We start from the raw sequence: 23,293 nt of genomic DNA on the forward strand, positions 1-23,293 counted from the left end.
GAGGTGTTTGGGTCATGGGGGAAGATCTCTCATGAATGGTTTGGTGCCATCCCCTTGGTGATGGGTGATTTTTCACTGTATTAGTTCATACAAGAGCTGGTTGTTTAAAAAAGCCTGATGCCTCCTTCTTATCTCTCTTTCTCCCTCTGTCACCATTCTCACCATGTGACATGCTGGCTCCTATTTTTTTTTTTGGATATGGAGTTTCACTCTTGTTGTCCAGGCTGGATTGCAATGGTGTGATCTCGGCTCACTCACTGCAACCTCTGTCTCCTGTGTTCAAGCAATTCTCCTGCATCAGCCTCCCTAGTAGCTGGGACTACAGGCATGCACCACCATACCCAGCTAATTTTGCACTTTTAGTAGAGATGGGGCTTCCCCATGTTGGTCAAGCTAGTCTCGAACTCCCTCCTGACCTCAAGTGATCCATCTGCCTTGGCCTCCCAAAGTGCTGGAATTACATGTGTAAGCCACCATGCCTGGCCTATGCTGGCTCCTTTTTTTGCCTTCTGCCTTGATGGTAAGCTTCCAGAGGCCTCACCAGATGGAGATACTGGCGTTATGCTTCTTGTACAGTTTGTAGTGAGCCAAATAAACTCTTTTTCTTTATAAATTATCCGCTTCAGATATTCTTTTATAGCAATGCAAAATGGATGAAAACAGAAAATCGGTAGCAAGGAGTGGGGTGTTGCTATAAAGATACCTGAAAATGTGAAAGTGGCTTTGGAACTGGGTAATGGGCAGAGGTTGGAAGAGTTTGGAGGGCCCAGGAAGAAGATAGGAAGATGGGGGGAAATTTGGAACTTTTTAGAGACTGGTTAAATAGTTGTGACCAAAGTGCTGATAGAAATACAGACAGTGAAGGCCAGGCTGATGAGGTCTCAGGTAGAAATGAGGAATTTATTGGGAACTGGAGTAAAGGTGATGCCTGTTATGCCCCCAGCAAGGAGCTTGGCTGTATTGTGTCCATGTTCTAGGGCCTTGTGAAAGGCTGAAATTAACAGTGATGACCTAAGTTATTTGGTAGAAGAAATTTCTAAGTAGCAAAGCATCCAAGAAGTAACCTGGCTGCTTCAAATGGCCTAAAGTAAATATGGGAGCAAAAAATGACTTAAAGTTAGTATTCATAATTAAAAGGTAAGCAGAGGATAAACATTTGGAAAATTTGCAGCTGGCCATGAGGTTGAGAAGAAAAGAGCCTTTTCAGGCAAGGGACCCAAATGCCTTATGGAGCAACCACTTGCTAGAGAGATTAGCATAACTAAAAGGGAACTAAGTGCTAATAGCAAAGACAATGAGAAAAAGGTCTTGAAGGCATTTCAGAAGTCTTTGGACAGTCTCTCCCATCACAGGCCCAGAGGCCTAGGAGGATGAAACGGTTATGGGGGCCAGGGCTGGGGTCTTGCTTCCTTGTGGTATCTTGGAAGGTTGCTGCTCCAGGTTCAGCCAAGGCTCAAAGAGTCCCAGCTGCAGCTCAGGCTCCACTCCAGAGGTGTAAGCTGGAAGCCTTGGTAGCTTCCGCATGGTGCTAAGCCCACAGGTTTGCAGAATACAAGAGTGAAGGAGGCATGGCAGCTCCTACCTACATTTCAGAGGATGTATAAGAAAGTCTGGGTGCCCATCCAAATCAGTAAAGAGGAAGTCAGACTGTCGCTGTTCACTGATGATATGATTGCATACCTAGAAAACCTAAAGTTCATCCAAAAAAGCTTCTAGATCTGTTAAATTAATTCAGTAAAGTTTCAGGATACAAAATCAATGTACATAAACTAGTAGCACTGCTATACACCAAGAATGACCAAGCTGAGAAACAAATTAAGAACTCAATCCCTTTTACAACACCTGCAAAAAATAAAATACTTTGGAGTATACCTAACCAAGTAGGTAAAAGATCTGTACAAGAAAAACTACAAAACACTGCTGAAAGCAATCATCAATGACACAAACAAATGGAGACACATCCCATGCTCATGGATGGGTAGAATCAATATTGTGAAAATGACCATACTGCAAAAAGCAATCTACAGATTTAAAGCAATTGCCATCAAAGTTCCACCATCATTCTTCACAGAAATATAAAAAACAATCCTAAAATTCATTTGGAACCAAAAAAGACTCCACATAGCCAAAGCAAGACTAAGCAAAGGGAACAAATCTGGAGGCATTACATTACTGAAATTCATACTATACTACAAGGCTATAGTTATCAAAACAGCATGGTACTGGTATAAAAATAGGCCTTAGACCAATGGAACAGAACAGAGTATCCAGAAATGAAGTCAAATACTTACATCCAACTGATCTTTGACAAAGCAAACAAAAACGTAAAGCGGGGAAAAGGACACCCTATTCAACAAATGGTGCTGGGATAATTGGCAAGTCATATGTAGAAGAATGAAACTGGATCCTCATCTCTCACTTTATACAAAAATCAACTCAAGATGGATGAAAGGCTTAAATCTAAGACCTGAAACTATGAAAATTGTAGAAGATAACAGTGGTAAAACTCTTCTAGACATTGGCTTAGGCAAAGACTTCATAATCAAGAACCCAAAAGCAAGTGCAACAAAAAGAAAAATAAATAAATAAATGTGACCTAATCAGACAAAAATGGTTCTGTACAGCAAAAGGAATAATCAGAGAGTAAACAGACAGCCCACAGAGTAAGAGAAAATATTTGCAAACTATGCATCTGATAAAGGACTAATATTGAGAATCTACAAGGAATTCAAACAATCAATAAACCAAATAATACCATCAAAAAGTGGGCAAATGACGTGAATAGACAATTCTCAAAAGAAGATATACAAATGGCCAACAAACATATAAAGAAATGCTCAACATCACTAATTTTCTGGGAAATTCAGATTAAAACTGCAATGAGATACCACCTCACTCCTGTAAGAATGACTATAATTAAAAATTAAAAACTGATAGATGTTGTCATGAATATGGTGAAAAGGGAACACTTTTATACTGCTGGTTGGGAATGTAAACTAGTACAACCACTTTGGAAAACAGTATGGAGATTCCTTAAATAACTAAAAGTAGAACAACCATTTGATCCAGCAGCATCACTATTGGGTATCCAGAAAAAAATAAGTCATTATATGAAGAAGACACTTGCACACACATATTTACAGCAGTGCAATTGCAACTCCTTACAGTTGCAAAAATATGGAACCTGCCTAAATGCCCATTGACCAATGAGTGGGTAAAAAATGTGGCATATATACACCGTGGAATACTACTCAGCCTTAAAAAGGAATAAAATAGCGGCATTTGCAGCAAGCTGGATGGAGTTGGAGGCCATTATTCTAAGTGAAGTAACTCAGGAATGGCAAAACAAACATCATGTGTTCTCACTTATAAGTGGGAGCTAAGCTATAAGGATAAAAAGGCATAAGAATGGTGTAATGGACTTTGGATACTTGAGGGCAAGTGGAGGATGGAGGTGAGGGATAAAAGATTACATACTGGGTACAGCGTACACTGCTTGGGTGATGAGTGTGCCAAGATCTCAGAAATTACCATGAAATAACTTATCTATGTAACAAAAAACCACCTATTTCCCTAAAACTATTGAAATAAAAATAAAAAAAGAGAGAGAGACAATAAAGAAAGCCTGGGAGCACAGACAGAAACTTGCCACGGGGTGGAGTTCTCCCACAGAGCCTCCACTAGGGCAATGTGGAGGGAAAATGTAGGGTTGGAGCCCCTTCACAGAGTCCCCACTGGGGCAATGCCTAGTGGAGCTCTGGGAATGGGGCTGCTGCCCTCCAGACGCAAGAATGGTAGAACCACCAGCAATTTGCACCCAGAGCCTGGAAAAGATTCAGGCACTCAACTCCAACCCATGAGAGCAGCCATGTGGGCTGCACTCTGCAAAGCCATGGGGGCTGACTTGCCCAAGGCCTTGGGAGCCCGCTCCTCACACCAGTGTGCCCTGGATGCAGTACATGGAGTCAATGATTATTTTGGAGCTTTAAAGTTTAATGTTTTTCTCTCAGAATTGTGTGGGGCCTGTTGCTTCTCCCCACTCCCTTTTTTGGCTGATTTATCTCTTTTGGAATGGAAATGTTTACCCAATGCCTGTACCATCACTGTATCTTGGAAGTAGCAACTTGTTTTTGATTGTACAGCCTCATAGGTAGGAGCATGCCTTGAGTCTCAGATGAAACTTCGGAGTTTTGATTGAGTAGATGCTAGAGCAAGTTGAGATTTTTGGGCACTATTGAGAAGGGATGATTATATTTTGCAATGTGAGAGGGACATGACATTTGTGGGGACAGTGTGGAATGACATGGTTTGGATATTTGTCCCCTCCAAATCTCCTGTTGAAATGTGATCCCCAATGTTGGAGGTAGGGCCTAGTGGGAAATGTTTGGGTCATGCCATGGATCCCTCATGAATGGCTTGCTGCCATCCTCTTGGTGATGAGTGAGTTTTGCTCTGTTGGTTCACACAAGCGCTGGTGTTTAAAAGAGCTTGGCATCTCCTCCTTCCCTCTCTTGCTCTCTCTCTCACCATGTCACATGCTCTCTCCCTCATCACCTTCTGCCATGGTTGTAAGCTCCCTGATGCCCTCATGAGAAGCAGATGCTGGCACGAGGGTTCTTGTATGGCCTGCAAAACCCTGAGCCAAATAAACTTCTTTGTTTTATAAGTTACCGAGCCTCAGGTATTCCTCTACAGCAATGCAAAATGAATGAACAAAGCCAGTTGTACTTTACCACCCCATCATGGAGGCTACAAGAGGAATTGTTTTTATCTGATTCTACACTCCTCTTCAGCATCAGAATGTTCTAGGAGCACCAAAGGAGCTCAGGTGGAGATGAGAATGGCCTCTCCTCCTGGTGCCCACCCCTGATAGCTGGGGTGAGCTGTCTTGCAGATGGGAAGACTTGGTAGTCTGCTCAGGTTGACAGCCTGATAGCCTATGGTGTCTGACAATGAGCCCTGTCATCACAACTCCTCTGTTATCAGCTCTGACAAGCCTGGCCCTCAGGGTCTCTCTCCAGCTGGGGTCCCCGGGCTGTGGGTGCCATGACCCACCTGGCTCTGCCAACATCCTCCAGGCTGGCTCCCCACGTGCCCCACAGCCTCTGTCCTTGGAGTGGACTCTGGCCTGCCTCACTCCTTGGGAGCTGGATGGTCAGCTCCTTGGGTGGGCTGGCTGCCTGCAGGAGATCAGAGGGAGGAGATACTGATGCTAAATAGTGACACTGGGTGTCTCCTTGCAGGGTGGCCTGGACTTTATTGCCTTCCTCAACAGACAGCCCAAGGAGCCTCTGTTCCTGCAGATCTCAGAGTGGCTCGCTCTCCTCCTCCAGTGTGTGTGGGAATGGTGCTTGCTTTTGTAGGGGAAGAAACATCTTCCCCCCTTCAACCCATCTTAGGTTCATTAACTGGGGTCTTGTCAATTAGATTAACAAGATATCAACAAGAGAAAAACAAATAGAAGTTTACTAACATGTGCATTATGCCTCCATGCCGGAGCCGTCAGAGATGAGGAACTCAAAGGAGCGGTTGGAATGTGAGCTTACGGAGCATCTTAGCAAATGGGCAATCATTTTTACAGAATTGACAAGACAAAACAAAGGGGCTTTCAACCTGTAGGGCAGCAAATTCTGGGAAGTAAATATATAGGTGAAGCTAACAGAAGATAACTTGCTAGTTTGTTGTGTAGATTCCTCTAGTGCCTTCTCTGGGCTGATAAGCATCTACGGTTGTCTCCAAGGATTAAGAATCCTCTGCTTTTCCTGGTAGAAAGGGAGTGGGCAGAGATTTTCTTCTTGGGTATGCTTCTTTATAATTGTCTTCAGCTCAAAATTATTCTTGTTTGAAAGTGGCACATTCTGCTACTCTTCACTCTGCCGGGGCCGGCTCTGGAGGCCTCAGTGTCCCAGGGGCTCTTGCATCAAGCCCAGACCTGTGTCAGCAAGGTGTCCTTCCATTAAATCCTTCCTAAATGATTTAGTTGGAGGTGCAAACCCACAGAGTATTGCTGGAGGCACGTGGGAGAGTGGCTGTCAGGCATCGTCTTTGACCATTAAGTTGCTATAAGGGAATTCCTGAAACTGGGTAATTTATAAAGAAAAGAGGTTTATTTGGCTCATTGTTCTGCAGGCTGTACAAGAACCATGGTATGTGCAGAGATCACATGGGGAGAGAGGAAGCAAGAGAGAGGGGAGATGCCAGGCTCTTTTCAACAGCCAGTTCTAGCAGGAGTAAGAGTGAGAACTCACCTTCAAAGGAGAGCATTAATCTACTCATGAGGGATCTGCAGCCAAAATCCAAACACCTTCTACCGGGCCCCGTCTCCAACACTGGGGATCAAATTTCAACATGAAGTCTTGGGGGACAAACATCCAACTGTAGAAAGGGTCCTTCAGGGACTCTCTCCCTCCCATTTAACTTCAAGCCTGAGTGCGTGATGGAATTTGGTGTTTTGTCTTGACAGGATTTGTACTGCCCAAGTCTGCAGCTACATCTTTAGAATTGGAAGGCCCCCTTCACCTCCAGGGTGTCTTGTGACCAGGTCAGCAGCAGTGCCCACTCAGCCCTGCCCCTGCGGCCTGGTCACATGGGGTGGAAGTAGAGTCAGGATCTTGATTGGCAGGCAGCTTCTCCCAGAGGAGCAGCCTCCTGACTCCCACTGCCTCCCACCTCCCACGATGGTGTCCCAGCACCCATGGCAGAGGCCACAAAGACACCCAAGGACACTTCTGGGTCAGAAGGGGTGCCACTGAGGGGGTGAGCTCTGTGTCTGTAGCAGGTAGAGGCACTGAGATTTATAACAGAATGAACTGAGTTTTTGGCAAGTGCAGGAAGGCTGTCCACATAAGTCCTTGAGAACTCGGGAAACAGAATGAGCAGATAAAAAGAGGAAGCTCATGTGTTTATGCTCTTGGTCCACTGAATTAAATAAGCTATGATGAAGTTGCTGCTGCTTCCAGGGCTGAAGTACATGCCTCGGGCAGTGACCCCATAGCAGGGCCACTGTGCACTTCACATGCTCTGAGGACAGGCTCTCCCATCACACTGCTACTGCTACTGGAGGGGTCAAGTGATCACCCCATCCTGCCCACCACAGCCAGCATCTATGTGAGCCACTGGAGCCTGGAGAAATTCATCGCCACTATATTGGTCTCACACGAAATGCTTAAGGGAGTTCTATACCTGGATGCAAAAGGATTATCTCCACCATCATGAAAACACATAAATGTATAAAACTTATAGCAGCACAGCAAATACAAAAAATGAGGACGAGAAAAGACTCAAATGTCACCACTACAGAGAACCACCAAGCCACAATGATAAAGGATAAGAGAGAAAGAAAAGAACACAGGATAGACAAAACAACAAGAAAACAACCAACAAAATGACAGAAATAAGTCCTTATGTGTCAATAATAACCTTGAACGTAAACAGATAGAACTTTCCACTTAAAAGATATATTCTGGCTGAACAGAAAAAAACCCAAAGACTCCACCAAAAACTCTTAGATCTGACAAATAAATTTAGTAAAGTTGCAAGATACAAAATCAATATATGAAAGTCAGTAGTATTTCTCTACCCTGATAATGAACTAGCTGAGAAAGAAACCAAGAGGGCAATCCAATGTACAATAGCTACAAAAATCCATATAAATGAATTTCACCAAGAAGGTGGAAGACTTCTGCAAGGAAAACTACAAGACACTGATGAAAGAAATTGAGGAGGACACAAACAAATCAAAAGACCTTTCAGGCTCATAAATTGGAAGAATTAATATTGTGAAAATGACCGTACTATCCAAAGCAATCTAAAGATTCAATGTAATTGCTATTAAAATGGCAATGTCATTTTTTCACAGAAATGGAAAAACAATCCTAAAATTAGTATGAAACCAAAAAAAGAGCTTGAATAGCTAAAGCAACCCTTAGGAAAAAGAATAAAGCTAGAAGCATCATACTACCTGACTCAAAACATATCACAAGGATATAGGAAACAAAACAGCATGACATTGGTATAAAAACAGACACAGACCAATGGAACAGAATTGAGAATCTAGAAACAAAACAACTGCATATTTACAGCTAGTGATTTTCAATGAAAGTGCTAGGAAAGGACAGCCTCGTCAATAAATGATGCTAGGAAAACTGGATATTCATATGCAGAAGAATAAAACTAGGTCCTGATATAATAAAAAAAAAACTAAAATGTATTAAAGACTTAAACATAAGACTAAAAATTATGAAACTACTAGAAGAAAACATAGGGAACACATTACAGGACATTGTCATAGACAAATATTTTATGGTTAACACATCAAAAGGACTGGCAACAGGAACAAAAATAGACAAATGGGACTATATTAAACTACAAAACTTTTGCACAACAAGGAAACAGTCAACAGAGTGAAGAGTCAACCTTTTTGATGGGATAAAATTCATCCAACAAGGGACTAATATTCAGAATATACAAGGAACTCAACAACAACAAAAATCCCATTAAAATTGACAAAAGACATGAATATGCATATCTCAAAAGAAGACGTGCAAGTGTGACCAACATTTACATGAAAAATGTGCAACATTACTAATGATCTGGGAAATGTAAATCAAAATCACAATGAGGTATTATCTTACCCCAGTTAGAATGGTTATTACCAAAGACAAAAACTAAACATATTCTGGTGAGGATGTGAAGAAAGGGGAATACTCATTCCCTGCTAGTTGGAATGTAAATTAGTACAACCATTATTGAAAACAGTGTAGAAGTTCTTCAAAAAATTAAAAATAGAACTACCATGTAATTCAGCAATTTCACTGATGCATATATATCCAAAAGAGAGGAAATCAATATTTTGGAGATATATCTGCACTCCCATATTCATCGCAGCACTGTTCACAATAGCTAAGATAGGGTATCAACCTAAGGGTCTATCAGTGGATAAATAGACAAAGAAAATGTGGTATATATACATAATGGAATACTATTCAGCCATAAAAAAGAATGAAATCCTATCACTTCCAGCAACATTGATGGAATGGGAGGTTATTATGTTAAAATGAAATAAGCCAGGCACAGAAAGTCAAAGATCATGTGTCCTCTTTCATTTGTGGGAGCTATAAATGTGGATCTCATGGAGGTGGTTACCAGAGGCTGGGAAGGATCACTGGGGTGGGGGAGGAGATAAGAGAGGTTGGTTAACGGATACAAAAATACAGTTGGGTAGGTTGGGTGTTGTGGCTGAAGCCTGTAATCCCAGCACTTTGAGGCTGAGGTGAGTGGATCACCTGACATCAGGAGTTCAAGACCAGTCTGGACAACATGGTGAAACCTGTTTCTAGTAAAAATACAAAAAAATATCAGGACATGGTGGCATGTGCCTATAATCCCACCTGCTTGGGAGGCTGAGGCAGGAGAATTGCTTGAACCTGAGTGGCAGAGGCTGCAGTGAGCTGAGATTGCACCACTGGACTTCAGCCTGGATGACAGAGCAAGACTCCATCTCAAAAAACAAAACAAAACAAAACAAAAAAACAGTTGGATAGAAAGAATAAGTTCTAGTGTCTAATAGCACAGTGTGGTGACTAGAGTTAACAACAATTTATTTTATATTTCCAAATAGCTAGAAGAGAAGATTTGAAATTCCCAACACAAAGAAATGATAAATTTTGAGGTGATGGATATTTTAACTACCCCGATTTGATCATTACACATTCTAGGCATGTATCAAAATATCACGTGTACCCCATAAATACATTAATATAAAATTATTATGTATCCACAAAAACAATCAATTAAAAATTAGGTAATCTATGAAAGAGGCCATGGATGGGAAGGCCACACTGCCAGTCAGACCTTGGCCATCCTCCTTGTCATCCAAAACCTTTCTTGGTGTCCAGTCTTGTTTGGGCTCTAGAAGAAGTCAGCTTTTCCACTCCTTCCCTGTGATTTTTGGATATTCTCTATTCTTTAAAATTTTTGCTTGCAAAACCACCAATTCTCTGACCTAACCTCTTTTCTCTGGTTAATTAATGAAGGGAGCTAATAGTAGCCAACAAACTCTTAATACTCGATTTTACAATCTCTTACCCTAGAGCTGCAGGCTGAATAGGCAGGGACTCTGCCTTCCAAATTTTAACAACTGATTTATTAAGGCGTGACAAGGGTCTGCAGCCCTCCAGCCTGACACCAGGTTCCTCACTAACTGCCTCTCGTCTTCTAAGGCAAGTTTTTTATTTTATTTTTTGAGCTAGAGTCTCACTTTGTTGCCTAAGCTGGGGTGCAGTGGTATGATCTCAGCTCACTGCAGCCTCCACTTCTGCAGGCTCAGGTGATCCTTCCACCTCAGCCTCCCTGGTGGCTGGGACTACAGGCGTGTGCCTCCATGTTTGGCTAATTTTTAATTTTTTTTCTAGACATGGAGTTTTGCTTTGTTGCCCAGGCTGATCTTACATTACTGGGTTCACGCGATCCTCCTGCCTCAGCCTCCCAAAGTGCTGGGATTACAGGCATGAACCACATAATAATATTTTTTGTTACAACATCACATCTCTTCAAAGTACTGTTTGACTTATTCACATTACTCATTGAACAGAACTGGTAACAGGTCTCCATCCACATGTGATGGCACTGGGAAACACTGTCTAGCAGGAGTTCAAAGGAAGGAGAAAAACAGGTATGGATGAGTTATAGTTGTCTTTTTCAAAGATTCCTTACCTTCTACACTGACAGTGTAAAATCTAATGTTAATGAAATATTAGCAAATGAAATCCAACCATGTATAAAAAATAATATACCCATTGAGATTTATCCCAGGTATGCAAATGTGATGGCTGATTTTACTTGTCAACTTGGCTAGGTCTTGGAACCCAATATTTGGTCAAACATCGGTCTGGATGTTGTGAAGGTATTTTTTTTAGACATGATTAACATTTAAGTTGTTAGACTTTAAGTAAAGCAGATCATCCTCCAAAATGTGGGTGGGCCTCAGCCAATCAGCTGAAGACCATAAGAAAAGACAGACTGAGGTCCCCTAAGGAAGACGGAATTGTGCCTCCAGATTATATTTGGACTCAAGCTGGAACATCGTCTCTTTCCTAGGTCAGCTTCCACACTGTAGATTTGATTTTGGACTTGCCGGCCTCCACACCCACGTGAACCAATTCCTTAAAATTTCTCTCTCTCTCTCTGTGACACACACACACACACACACACACACACACACCCCTTATCCTATTGGTTCTGTTTATCTGGAGAACTCTCAGTAATACAAACAAGGCTGATTGGACATTCAAAATCAATTAATATAAGCTTTCCCCTTAAAAGTCAATTAACATAATCCATCTCCGGAAAAGATGAAAGAAAACTCATGTGGTCATATCAATAGATAGGAAAAAAGTATTTGACAAAATACAGCTCCATTTATCATAAAAACTCCCAGCAACCTTTGAATAAAGGGGAATACCCTCAAATAGATAAAGGACATCTACAAAAAAACCTATTGGTAACATTGTACTTCATGGTGAGAAGCAACAGTTGAACAGGTCCCCTTACCACTCCCGATTAACACCATGCTGGAAGTCCTAACTAACGCGTTAAAACATGAAAAGCAAGTATAAGGTATACAGATTGGAGGAGAAGAAATGAAGCTGCGTTGGTCATCGGATGATATGATATCTATGTCATGTCAATCCCAAATAATCGACCAAAAACCTCCTGGAATTAATAAGTGATTACAGCAATGATATAGTTTGGATATTTGTTCCTGCCCAAATCTCATGTTGAAATGTAATCCTCAATGCTGGAGGTGGGGCCTGCTGGGAGGTGTTTTAGTCATGGGGGCGGATCCTCATGAATGGCTTGGGCCAGCCCGTTGGTGATGAGTGAGCTCTCGCTCAGAGTTCAGATGAGATCTAGTCGTTAGTAGTGTGTTCCACCTCCCCCTCCACAGAGTCTCTTTCTTGCTTCTGCTTCGGCCATATGATATGGCTTCTGCCACTTTGCTGTTTGCCATGATTGGAAGCTTCCTGAGGCCTCCCCAGAAGCAGAGGCTGCCATGCTTTCTGTATAGCCTGTAGAACCATGAGCCAATTAGACCTCTTTTTTTTTTAAAATAAATTACCCAATCTCAAGTATTTCTTTATAGCAATGCAAGCATGTCCTAACAGCAAATTTGAAGGATGTTAAGTTTACCAGGCAAAAGCCATTTGTTCCCCCTATATACCAGCAATGAACAATTGGGATTTAAAGTGGAAAACCGAATACCATTTACATTAGCACCAGAAACTGAAATACTTGGGTGTAAATCTAATAAAACATATACAAGATATATATTAGGAAAACTGTAAAACTCCGAAGAAATGAAAGAAGATCTAAATCAGTTGAGAGATATTCCACGTTCATGAAAAGAAAGACAATATTCTTAAGATGTCAGTTCTTCCCAACTTTGTCTATAGATTTAACGCAGTCCTAATAAATTCCCATCACTTTATTTTGTGGATGTTGGCAAACTGATTCTACAGTTTATATGGAAAGGGAAAATACTCAGAAGAGACAACACAATATTGACGAAGAACAAAATTAGAGGACTGACTCTTCCCAACTTTTATGCAAGACTTACTGTAAAGTCACAATAATCAGGACAGTGTGGAATTGGTGAAAGGACAGACAAATAAATTGATAGAACAAAATTGTCTGAAAATAGACCCCCATAACCATAGTCAACTGATCTTCAACAAAGGAGCAAAGGCAGTTCAATGGAGAAAACGTCATCTTTTCACTAAAGGAATCTAGAGACAGGCCTTATAGGCCTTATGCTTTTCACAAAAATTAACTCAAAGTGGATCATAGGCCCAAATGTACAGCATAAAACTATGAAACTTTTAGAAGATAATAGAAGAAAATCCAGATGATGTTGGTCTTGGCAATGAGTTTTTAGATATAATACAAAAAGCACAATTTGTAAAAAACATAAAATTAGTTAACTGAGTTTTATTAAAATGAAAAAATGTCTACATGTGAAAGACACTGTCAAGAGAATGAAAAAGTCAGGCCACAGAGTGGGAGGAGAAAGTGTATATGTGATAAACGACTTGTATCTAAAACACGTAAAGAACCATTATTAAATTTAAACAATAAGAAAACAACCCAATTAAAACATGGGGAAAACGTCTGAACAGACACCTCACTAAAGGAGGCTTGCAGATGGCAAATAAGCACATGAAAATATGCTCCACATGATGTGCCATTGGGATGGCAAATGAAAACAACAATGAGCTACCACCACCAGCTACTAGAATGGAGAAAATCCCAAACAGAACAAATGAGACAAAAAACTCTCAACGCCGAATGCTGTGGAGGATGTGGGGCAAAAAGAACTCTCTTTCATTGCTGGTGGGAATACAAATGGTGCAGCCACTTTGGAAGACAGTTTGACAGTTTTAAAAGCTAAATCTTATCTTACCATACAATCAATGGATTGAAAACTTATGTCCATGTAAAAATCTGCATCAGTTTTTATAGCAGCTTTGTTCGCAATTGCCAAACTTGGAAGCAATTAAGATACCATTCACAGGTGAATGGATCAGTTAACTGTGGTACATCCGGACAGTGGAATATTATTCAGCAATAAAAAGTGAGCTATCAAGGGCAGGCATGATGGCTCACACCTGTGATCCCAGCACTTTGGGAGGTTGAGACAGGAGGATCATTTGAGCCCAAGAGTTCTAGATCAGCATGGGCAATATAGCCAGATACCATCTCTACAAAAATTTAAAAAGTGGGCATGATGGTGGTGCCTGTAATCCCAGCTGTGTGGGAGGCTAAGGCAAGAGGATCACTTGAGCCTGGGAGGCTGAGGCTGTAGTGAAATATGATTGCACCACTGCACTCCAGCCTGGCTGACAGAACAAGACCCTATCAAAACCAAAAAACAAACAAACAAACAAAAAACAAAAAATGATTAAACCACAAAACACATGGAGGAATCTTAAATACATATTGCTAAGTGAAAGCAGCCAGTTGGAGAAGGCTAAATACTTTATGTTTCCAAGCTATATATTTGGAAAGGCAAAACTACAGAGAGAGTAGAAAGATCAGCAGTTGCCAGGGTTTGGCAACTTCTTCTTCTTCTTCTTGCCTGAGGATTTTCTCTGGTAGTCAGGGTTTGGAATGAATAGTGAAATACAGGGGATACTATTCTGCATAAAACTGCCTTGATGGATACGTGGCATTGCGCATTTGTCAAAACTCATGAACTGTACAACACAAGTAGTGAACCCTAAGGTAAACTACGGATTTCAGTAGTTTACTAAATCACTCCCCAAAGGCCACATCTCCAAATCCATCACATTGAGGATTAAGGCTTCAATATATGAATTTGGGGAGAGGTGAGGACATATTCAGTCCATAACAGGATCTCAATAGGCAGGAACAAGACTGTAATAGTAAGCCAGCTAATAATAGAAAAATGTTGAAAATTATCCAAGGAAAAGAAATTCTGGAATCCTGTACAGCAGTAAAAGTGAAAAAAATACAACATCCCACAACAACATAGATGAATCTTGGAAACAAGATGTATCAATATTGGTAAAAAATGCCAATCACAGACAACTGCATATAGTATGATATAATTTTATATAGCTCAAAGGCAAACAGAATCAGACAAGTTCAGATATACATACATATTCGATAATTTCGATAATTTTTTTTTTTTTTTTGAGACAGAGTCTGCCTCTGTCACCCAGGCTGGAGTGCAGTGGTGCCATCTTGGCTTACTGCAATCTCCACATCCAAGGTTCAAGAGATTGTCCTGCATCAGGCTCCTGAGTAGCTGGGGCTACAGGTGTATGCCATGACACCCAGCTATTTTTTGTATTTTTAGTAGAGACAGGGTTTCTCCATGTTGGCCAGGCTGGTCTTGAACTCCTGATCTCAGGTGATCTGCCTGCCTTGGCCTCCCACCGTGCTGGGATTACAGATGTGAGCCATAGAGCCCAGCCATATTTGATAAATTTTTATTATGGAAAGGGAGGGAATGATGCATACAAAAATAAAGAGTGTGGCTACCTCTGATCAAGAGACAAAAGGATACACAAAAGAAGGAAACACAGATGCAAATAATTGATGATCTAGTTTCAGGTCAGGACATGGGTATTGGATAAGGTCTCAGATTTGCTGATGGGAATGTGAATTGGTGCCAAGACTTTGGAGGATGACATGGCATTATCTTGTTAATTTAAACATTCGTACACCCGTGGCAGTAATTTTTGGGGCCCTTCAGGTGCCCTGGGCCTTTACACTTTAGTGTATATTGGTGTAACCTGTAACTGCTAGCATCTGCATCTTCTTGCCTGAGGGTTTTCTGTGGTAGTCAGGGTTTCTGTGCACAACAGGCCTGTAGTTGCACAGGATTTTGCTCTGCACAAGCTGCCATCAACAAATGACTAACAAGTTAGCATATAAATACCCCAGCTCCCTTGCTGCTAGGGTGTGTGTGTTGGGGGAAGTACTGGGAAGGTGTTTGTTTGACACTGGCTTCCTGAGGCCCCTGGTAAGTTTCAGCTACAGTTATTTCCATGGTAACATGCTTATTAGTGCACTTTTTATTGGCTTCCTTTCATCCCCAACTCTTCCACCATTGTTTCCTGGCATCACCTCTCAAGCAAACTGTACACTTAAAATATTCTCTCAAAATCAGCTTCTGGGGATCCCCAACACAGACAAAAGTGGTCCTGGGAAGCAGATTCTTGGAACACAATTCTGAAATTGGATACATGTCTAACAAGATTGCAGTTAGGGCCTACTGTTTGGTGTTATGTGGGATGATGATAAACCTTTGCATGTTGTAGCCCCACAATTTCTGAGACTTTCATCTGCAGTGAATTGGCTGGGTCTCAGCTCTATCTGTGTCATGACCAGGAAGTAAGGGACTCCTTCAAGCTTCCATGGCTCTCTGTATGTATTCTTTTTGCTATGTTCATAGCTTTCACTGCTTCTTTTCTCCTGTGTACACTCTGTATGGTCATGAGAAAAAGTTGGTGACTCCATAATCTTTAGCATCCCTCTTGTTGCCATGACAACAAAGTGCCACTGCACCTTGACCTGCCCATGCCTTTTTCTCTCCTTGTACTTTGCCTGCACTCCTGTCAGGGACTGTCTGAGACATCATGGTGCCACCATGTGTCATGGATGGCCACCCCATTTCCTGCAGGCAATCAATTACGCCTGTGGTCCTCAAATATGTGAGATAACTTTCCAGAAGCCCGTTTTGAAAGTCAGTTTCCTGAGGTCATTTCTGTGATGAATTACTTTATCAGTGGCAGTCCCAATGGAAAACAGAGGTCACACTCAGATTACAATGGCTTTATACAGTGGCTTTCAGGGCATGGACTCTTCTTCAGCTCCCTGGAAGAGTTTGTCTAAGAATGTTGATATTTCCCTAAATAATTATCAGAAATCCCCTAAAAATCATGTCTGGTTCACAGTTTTCTCTGGGGTAAGGTTATAAATTGTAGATTAAACTTTTTAAATACTTATATTTATCCACTTAGAGTTCATCCAATTATTCACACTTAGTGCCTTAAAGCTTTCCCAAATATTCTTTGTTACATTTAAACATCTGTAGGATGTGTGTGATGTCACTTTTTATTTCTGACATTAGTTATTTGCTTTTTTTCTTTTCTTCCCCAACAAGTGTTATCAGGGGTTTACCAGTTTTATTAATTTCCTTGGTGGATCATTTCTTTGCTTTATTATCCTCAGTTTAGTCATTTTCTTATATTATTTTAATGATCTCTTTCTATTTTCAGTTGGTTTTACATTCTTTTTTAACTTCTTGAGATGAATTTTCAGTTCATCAACTTTCAGGCTTTTATCTTTCATAATATATGCTTTTAAGGCTATCAGTTTTCCTCTAAGCACTATTTAGGCTGCATCTCACCATGTTTTCATATGTAATATTTCCGTTATCATTCAGTTAAAAATATTTTAAACTTATTTTAATTTTAACATTTCCATTATGATTTCTCCTTTAGCTTCAGGATTATTTAGTAGTTTATATCTTACTTTCCAAACATATGTGTATTTTAACTTACCTCTTTGCCATTTATTTCTGACTTAGCACTGTGGTCACATCATCACTAAATACTTTTAGTCTTTCAAAATGTGTTAAGTCTTCCTTTGTGGTCATAAATGGTATAAATTGTGAATATTCCACCTTGAAATGAAGGTGCATTCTGTAGCTGCTCTTTCTAAGATCTGTATATGCCTAGTAGATCGAATTTATTGATCATATTGTTCAAATTAAGCTCATTTTCCTTATCCTTTTTTCTGCTGTTTAGTCAGAAGAATTTTAATTGACTTACCTTCAAGTTCACTGATTATTCTACCTGCTCAAGTTTCATCTTGATCCTGTGGTGAAGTTTTCATTTTAGTTACAGTACTTTGCATTTCAAGAATTCTATTTGGCCCTATTTTATAATTTCTATCTCTTTATTGATATTCTCTAGTTCTGAGGCATTGTTCTCCTGGTTTCCTTTAGCTCTTTGAGAATATTTAAGACAGTTGATTTAAGTCTTTGTCTAGTAAATCTGCAGTCTGGGCTTCCTTAGGGAAAGTTTCTGTTAATTTACCTTTTCCTGTGAAAGGGTCATACTTCTTGTTTTTCTGTGTGTCTCATACTTCTTTGTTAAAAACTGGAAAATTTGAATAAATATTATAATATGGGAGACTAAGTTCTTCTCCCTAGGGTTTGTTGTTGCTGCTCGTTATGTGTTATAGTTGTTTAGTGACTTTTCTAAACTACTTTTGTAAAGACTTTTGTAAAGACCTTTGTCATATGTGGCCACAGAAATCTTTGTTATGTTAGTTTAGTGGTCAGCTAGTGTTTTGACAGACTTTCTTAAATTCCTTAAGCCAAAAGAAAGAAAGAGAGAAAGAGAGAAAGAGAGAAAAGACACTCCTGTTCTTTGCAGGCTGGCTCTGGGTTACTTAGAGCACTGCTGCAACACTTAGCCAGGTCATTTACAACTCTGCCTTAGCTTTTACTTCCTGCTCACGTGAAGCCTAACCATCAGCCAGAGGTGAAAGCTTAGGGTGTTCTCAGGTCTCATCTGAGCATACATTTAGAAATACATGTGGCTGTTTGAATTCCTTAGTATGTGTGGGAGTTTTTTAAAGTTCTCATTTCCCCACATGTTTCCTTCCTTAGCCTTTTTCTTCCTAGGTGTTTGAGCCTGTCTACTGTTTTCCCCTTCTATTATCTGTTGACCTAGATGGTTGTGACAAGTAAATGCCTTTAAATACTTTCCATGTATGCTGCCCAGGAGGCTGTTCGATCCTGCAGAGAATTCTGTGTATGTGTTTGTTAGGGGTAGGACACGGGGGAGGGAGGGCAGGGGCAGGGTGAGCAAAACAAAGGCAAGCTCCTGAGCTGATCCCTCAGAGAGCTGTCAGATAGGTCGAGTTTCGCAAGCACAATTCTTTGATGACAACAGCTTTTTTTACTCCCTCTGGCACCAGCAAACCACACTGGGAAGATGAGCTGCTGTTGCCCTGGCTGCTTCTGAGCTGGGAAATGAGGGGTTTATAGACAGGTAAGAAAATTCTACAATTCTCTTTTACCCAAATTTAGCAGTTTCTTTCTTCATTAAGCATCCTTTGATTTAAGTTTTTGGTTATATTCTAGAGTTATGAAAAAATGAATTCTGTCAGTTTTTTGCCAGCTTAATTGTTGTTTTTGTGAAGGGACACGTTTTTGGAGCTGCCATTTTCAGTGACATTACTCCCAGACCATTTACATTTAATGTAAATACTGATATATTTGAGCCTAAATCTCCCGTCTAGCCATGTGGTTTTAAAATTAATATAATTTTCAATTGACAAATCATAATTAGATATATTTATGGAGTTCAATGCAATGTTTTTGTTTGTTTGTTTCTTTGAGACAGAGTCTGGCTCTGTTGCCCAGCCTAGAGTGCAGTGGCATCATCTCAGCTCACTACAACCTCTGCCTCCCGGGTTCAAGTGATTCTCCTGCCTCAGCCTCCCAAGTAGCTTGGATTACAGGCATGTACCACCACGCCCAGCTGATTTTTGTATTTTTAGTGGAGACTAGGTTTCACCATGTTGGCCAGGCTAGTCTTGAATTCCTGACCTCAAGTGATCCACCTACTTTGGCCTCCAAAAGTGCTGGGATTACAGGCGTGAGCCCCCGCACCGGGCCACAATATTTTGGTACATGTAAACAATGTGGAATGATTGAATAAAGCTAATTAATGTGTCTGTTACCTCATTTACTTATTTTTTGTGGAGAGACCCTTTCAATTTACTCTCTCAGTTATCTTAAAATATACATTATTATTGAGTATAGTCACTCTGTCATGCAATAGATCTCAGAACTTATTCCTCCTGTGTATCTGAGACTTTGTACCCTTTGACTAACCATGCTCCATTCCCGCCCTCTCCACCCCTAGCCTCTGGTAACCACCATTCTATTCTCTACTTCTATGAGCTCAGCTCTTTTTAGTTTCCACAAATAAGTGAGATAATGCTGTTCTTGTTCGTCTTCTTTATCCCTTTTTTCTTGCCTCCCTTTGGATGGAGTTTCTTACAGTTGCATTTTTTTTCTATTAGTTTAATTTATAAGAAAATTTGTCACGAATTCTTTGATCTTCTTTTCAGATAAGATGATGCAGTGTTATTAGCCCTTCATTACTTGTATGTTATTGCTATGTATCTAAATTGTTTTAATTTTCTATCCTCACTAGACATCACCTCATCATTGTTATTAGTTAATAACTCTTAAAATGTACTCACCTGTGTACTTTACACTCTTCAATTCTTTTTTTCATCTCTGAGGTTTCCTCTGGGGTCATTTTCCTTCTTTCTTAAGCCTATCTTTAAGTAGTTCCTTTAGTGTGTGTCCTCTGGCAACAAATGTTCTGTTTTGTCTGAAAATATTTCTTTAGCTTCAGCCAAAAATTGGAAGTTGCAAGAAAAGTACAAAGAATTTTTATCTGAATCATTCAAGAGAGTATTTTTCTGACCTGCCACCTCCTCCTTCATAAATATTTTAGTGTGTTTTCTACAAATCAGGACAGCTTCTGTATAATGGCTATTTATGTTAGAAACCATGTATTCAAACTGGATCAAATTCCATTCCAGTACCATAGGATTCATGCCAGTTTCTCTCTGTAGTCTGTTCTTGAACTGCTATAAATAAATACCTGAGACTGGGTAATTTATAAAGAAAAGAGGTTTAATTGACTCACAGTTCTGCAAGCTATCCAGGAAGCATAGTAGCTTCTGCCTGGCTTCTGGGGAGGCCTGAGGCAACTTAAAATGATGGTTGAAGGTGAAGGGAAGCAGGCATATCTTACATGCCCAGAGTAGGAGAAAAAGAGACCAGGGAGGTGCCACGTGCTTCTAAACAGCCAGATCTCAGGAGGACTCTAAGGAAAACAGCACTAGGGGGATTGTGCTAAACCATTCAAGAGAACCTGCCCCCATGATCCAACCACCTACCACCAGGCCCCACCTCCAACACCGGGGATTACAATTCGACATGAGATTTGGGTGGGGACACAGATCCAAACCATCACTCCCTTTTGGTATTTGGAACTATCTTCTCTCTTTTCTACTCTTTTCAGTATATTTACTTACTTGACCAATCCCCTTGTGTGACCAATCTGCCCTCTCTGCCAGTATTCTCTTCCCATCTGCCATTCCGGCTCCCCCTCCATTCTAGTCTGCACTCCCTCCCCATCTGGAACCCTTCTCACCCCGCTTAAGATCTGACTTTCCACATGAGGCTGCCCACTCCTGCTCCTGTGGGTGCTCTGAGCCTGGACTCCACACTGGCTTCCCACTCTGGGCCCCTGCATCTCTCCTCCCACCCCCACCATGCAGACACCCCCCCCCACCCTTGATCTGCCCACTGAACAGCTTTGAGTCCAAACTGCTCTTCTCAGGAAGAGAGAGTATACTGAGTTGAATAGAGTCACTCCCAAATTTATGTCCACCCAGAACTTGAGAATGTGGCCTTATTTGGAAAGAGAGACTTGGCAGATGTAATCAAGGTAACATGAGGCCACTCTACAGTAGAGTGGGTCCTAGATCCACTATGGTCAGTGCCATTATAAGAAGAGAAACATTGAGACACAGATATAGGGAGAACACTGTGTGAAGACAGAGGCAGAGGCTGGAGCAATGCATCTGCAGGCCCAGGAGTGCCCAGGGCAGTCGACAACCACAGGAGCTGGAACAGTCACATTTGGTGCTGCACTAAGTCCTTTGCATGTTATCTCATATGATTTCCAGAAAAACATGGTAAGCTAAATATTATCAAGATTCTAATGATAAAAACATTGATTATCACAGCACACAAAAAGTAAGGGAGTAATTAGTAGAATTGGGATTAGAATCCAGATATGCTTGACCACAAAAGAAATACTATTTTTCTGTAATATGCTGATATCTATGAGTGTATATTGGGTACTGGCTTTAAAGTTGACAGAGCCTTTTATATACACCATTTAAAGTGATCTTCCTAATGATGTTGGTGTAGTCATAGTCTGTCGGGAATTGGTGGGTTCTTGGTCTCACTGACTTCAAGAATGAAGCCGCGGACCCTCAAGGTGAGTGTTATAGTTCCTGAAGATGGGGTGTCTGGAGTTTGTTCCTTCAGACATTCAGATGTGTCTGGAGCTTCTTCCTTCTGGTGGGTTCGTGGTCTCACTATCAGGAATGAAGCTGCAGACTTTTGTGGTGTTACAGCTTTTAAAGGCAGCACTCGTCTGGAGTTGTCCATTCTTCCTGGTGGATTCGTGGTCTCACTGGCTTCAGGAATGAAGCTGCAGACCTTCACGGGGTGTGTTACAGCTCATAAAGTTAGAATAGACCCAAAGAGTGAGCAGCAGCAAGATTTACTACAAAGAGCAAAAAAACTAAGCTTCCACAGCCTGGAAGCCAACCCCAGCTGGTTGCCACTGCTGGCTCCCGCAGCCTGCTTTTATTCCCTTATCTGGCCCCACCTACATCCTGCTGATTGGGCCATTTTGCAGAGAGCTGATTGGCCTGATTTGACAGAGTGCTGATTGGTACGTTTACAATCCTTTAGCTAGACACAGAGTCACAGAGAGCTAGTTAGCTAGATACAGAGTTAGCTAGATATAGAGTACCAATTGGTGTATTTACAAACTTTGAGCTATACACAGAGTACTGATCGGTGTATTTACAAACCTTGAGTTAGACACAGAGCGCTGATTGGTGCATTTACAATCCTTGAGCTAGACACAGAGTCAGACTGCTAGTCCTGCAAGTCTCCACTAGGTTAGCTGGATACAGAGTACCAATTGGTGTATTTACAAACCTTGAGCTAGACACAGAGTGCTGATTGGTGTATTCACAAACCTTGAGCTAGACACAGAGTGCTGATTGGTGCATTTACAATCCTTGAGCTAGACACAGAGTGCTGATTGGTGCATTTACAATCCTTGAGGTAGACACAGAGTGCTGATTGGTGCATTTACAAACCCTGAGCTAGACACAGAGTGCTGATTGGTGTATTCACAAACCCTGAGCTAGACACAGAGTGCTGATTGGTGCATTTACAATCCTTGAGCTAGACACAGAGTGCTGATTGGTGCATTTACAATCCTTGAGGTAGACACAGAGTGCTGATTGGTGCATTTACAAACCCTGAGCTAGACACAGAGTGCTGATTGCTGTATATACCATCCTCCAGGTAGATATAAAAGTTCTTCAATTCCCCACCCAGTTCAGGAGCCCTTTCACACAGTGAGTCCTGCACGAGGGCTGCAGGCAGAGCTGCCCGCCAGTACCGAGCCACGCCTGCACTCTTCAGCCCTTGGGCTGTGGATAGGACCAGGCGCCACAGAGCAGGGGGCGGCACCCGTGGGAGAAGCTCAGGCCGCGCAGGAGTCCACCGCAGGGGGAGGAGTTCAGACAAGGCGGGCTGTAGGTCCCGAGCCCTGCCACGCCAGGAGGCGGCCAAACCTGGTGAGAATTTGAGTGCATCGCTGGCAGACTGGCACTGCTGGGGGACCCAGCACAACCTCCGCAGCTGCTGGCCCGGGTGCTAAGCCCCTCACCGCCCTGGGCCGGCGGTGCCGACCAGCCGCTCAGTGTGCGGGGCCCACCGAGCCCGAGCCCGAGCCCGAGCCTGCGCCCGCGCCAGCCAGAACTCACACTGGCTCGCGAGCGCGCAGTGCGCAGCCGCGGTTCCCGCGTGCTCCTCTCCCTCCACACCTCCCGACAAGCAGAGGGAGGGGGCTCC

General features: G+C 41.7%; 1 long non-coding RNA gene and 1 gene segment (V, D, J or C); one reads left to right on the forward strand and one right to left on the reverse strand.

Moving 5' to 3' along the window:
• LOC123574618 (immunoglobulin heavy constant gamma 1-like) overlaps positions 1–23,293 on the reverse strand; it is a gene marked incomplete at its 5' end in the record, with an annotated part of 164,439 nt that overhangs the window by 88,492 nt on the left and 52,654 nt on the right.
• Positions 1–23,293, forward strand: part of LOC135971616 (uncharacterized) — a 74,338-nt gene that overhangs the window by 47,141 nt on the left and 3,904 nt on the right. For 2 of the 4 annotated variants that reach the window (XR_010587864.2, XR_010587865.2), the window contains exon 2: positions 18,517–18,590. The exons of the other annotated variants lie outside the window; for them this stretch is intronic. This is a non-coding gene — a long non-coding RNA (uncharacterized lncRNA). The remainder of the gene's footprint in view (positions 1–18,516; positions 18,591–23,293) is intronic. 4 annotated transcript variants of the gene reach the window in all.

This window comes from Macaca fascicularis, chromosome 7 (assembly GCF_037993035.2).
Source record: "Macaca fascicularis isolate 582-1 chromosome 7, T2T-MFA8v1.1".
NCBI lineage: Eukaryota > Metazoa > Chordata > Mammalia > Primates > Cercopithecidae > Macaca > Macaca fascicularis.